This window comes from Empidonax traillii, unplaced genomic scaffold, assembly GCF_003031625.1.
Source record: "Empidonax traillii isolate 1590-97213 ecotype Southwest subspecies unplaced genomic scaffold, ASM303162v1 scaffold150:size1405651, whole genome shotgun sequence".
NCBI lineage: Eukaryota > Metazoa > Chordata > Aves > Passeriformes > Tyrannidae > Empidonax > Empidonax traillii.
The window spans coordinates 580981-583480 of record NW_020955343.1 but is presented as its reverse complement, the minus strand read 5'-3'; the positions used below and the strand labels follow the sequence as shown (position 1 = coordinate 583480).

At 39.4% G+C, this 2500-nt stretch overlaps 1 protein-coding gene across 8 annotated transcripts in view; it reads right to left on the bottom strand.

The window, feature by feature from the left end:
* Window positions 1-2500, bottom strand: part of EBF3 (EBF transcription factor 3) — a 121397-nt gene that overhangs the window by 38370 nt on the left and 80527 nt on the right. The window lies entirely within an intron of this gene.

The window sequence follows — 2500 nt, the reverse complement described above, 5'->3', positions numbered from 1 at the left end:
ACAGGAGCAGCAGGGGGAATTAGTTTACTTGGAAACGATCTGCGAGTGTGTGTATATACTGCTGGTGAATATTAGATGATTGGATAATGAGGTGTTAGCAAGGAGAGGCTACAGAGAAGTAAATATCGGTGGGTTTAAGAGGAGACTTTTCTTTAAAGAATGTGTTGCTAATGCAAAGCATTCCATCCACCATGGAAGGTGCTGGGACCCAATGGACTTGGAGCATGGCATAAACCCCATCCTTTTAAAAGGGTATTAGTGTCCAAGTTATACCCCGGCCAGAAGGAAACAAAGATTGACAAGCAAGCAAGGCCAAGATCTGGGGAATATTCCTTGCAGGCAACACCGTCCCTATTTTAAGAGGCTGAAGTTGATTCCAGCTCCACTAAAATCCCAAAAAGTTGTGCTGTGGTTTCAGTGGGAGCAGAACTGGGTGGTGAGACTCGTTTTCCAAGCGCAGCCCCACTTATGAGGTTGCTGAGATCTCCTCAACCTCACCAACTTCCAACTCAAGTGTCTGAAACACTGGCCCTGTCATTCCCTCCTCCATGCAAGGGCATTTTCCTGCTCTGCCACCCTATTCCATGACTGTTTACTCTGACTTGCTTCATTACTATAATTGTTATTAAAAGTAGGACTTTAAGGAGCAGCGCTGAGATTTTCACATTCATTTGCAACGGTGCAGCTTACTTGCCTGAGCGTTTATGGGATGTTAGGCAAAGAGGATTTGGCACTGTGTTTTTTAACATTTAAAGAAGGGAAATCAATTACCGTATCTTGAAAAAGGGAAGCTGTTGGTAAGTGACATTTATGTAGATTTTCTGTAGCATGTAAAAGTGGCCTTTATTTTTCTAAGGGGTATTTTCTGCTCAGAGTCAAATTCTTTTCATGCAGCTTACAAAAATAAATACTTGTATTTTGCTAAGATCATAATAGCTCATTAGAAGAGGCTGAATTTGGACCTAGACTAAAACCTAACACCACAGGGCTGAGCATGCTTACTTGAACCTATAATGTTGCTAGTTCTTGCTCTCTGGGGAAGGAGAGGACGAGGGGAGAGGATTCAGCCTTCTTAATTGTGAACCTCATTAGTGACGGTTGCTAGGCAAAACACACACCTACTTTCCGCGCATATGAAAGAGATAAACAATACGTCATAGACCATAATGACTCTGGTGCTCAGGGCGACCTTTAATTATTATATTTTTGGTCTCTTATACCTTAGTTATTAATGCAGAAAAACAAATCAGGGCTGTGTGTGTAGACCGCGGCAGATTTGTAAATAATTTTCAGTTTTTTGATGTCTAGATCGCTTTGCCTTCTGACAGTTGGTGCTTGCTTCGTTCATTTCCCTCTCTGACCATTGGTAAATACTATTTGAAACCTAAAATGGCAATGACTGCATTAGCAGCTTACTATTGTTATCACTTTTATTAATTTTATTAGTGTAAAAAGCCAAGATTCCGTCAATATGTTGGTAACAACTCGAAAGAGCAGTCCCATGCAAACTGATGTGCGTGGCCTGGCCACATCTGGTCACAGTGGGTTTGAGAATCTAGCTCTTTCAGAACTGAAGATGTACTTGATCCTTGTGCATTTAAATTTTGGGCAGCCCTAAAGTGTTCAGGCACTTGGATTGGATGACCCTTCCAACTGAAAAGATCCTATCCTATCCTATCCTATCCTATCCTATCCTATCCTATCCTATCCTATCCTATCCTATCCCATCCCATCCCATCCCATCCCATCCCATCCCATCCCATCCCATCCCATCCTATCCTAATCCTATCCTATCCTATCCTATCCTATCCTATCCTATCCTATCCTATCCTATCCTATCCTAATCCAGTTTAAACCCTTACACTGGTATATTTTACAGTGCAAACGAAGGGATATTTAAATCTAAATGATTATTTGGGGCTTTGCAGGTGAATAAATACATGTGTTCATGTGTACGGGCACAGCTGCGATTGCGTGCGAGTGATTTGGAGGCTGATGGGCTCCAGAAAGATAGGATTTCACAATTCTGGATTTCCAGGGACACTTTCCATTCTCCTCTTCATCTCAGACTATCTTCTTTTAGCAGTTCAGGCAAGAAGTCAATCACATTGAGTCAGGCTGAAGAAAAACATTTTATGCTGTTTTTCTCATACAAACCCCCTCCTGCCGTAATCTGCAGTAAGGCCCAGCCACAGGAAATTGACCTCACAGTAAATTCTTTACAGATTCGGTCATGTTTTTACCATCCACTTAAACTTGCATACATAACCTGAGACTGTACCTCTGGATCAAGGAATATGGCAAGCCAAAATAAAATCAAGTCAAATTAAAGAGCAAGAAAAAGCTGCAAGCAAAACAAGATTGAAATAAAAAAAAAAAAAAAAAAAAAAAAAAAAAAAAAAAAAAAAAAAAAAAAAAAAAAAAAAAAAAAAAAAAAAAAAAAAAAAAAAAAAAAAAAAAAAAAAAAAAAAAAAAAAAAAAAAAAAAAAAAAAAAAAAAA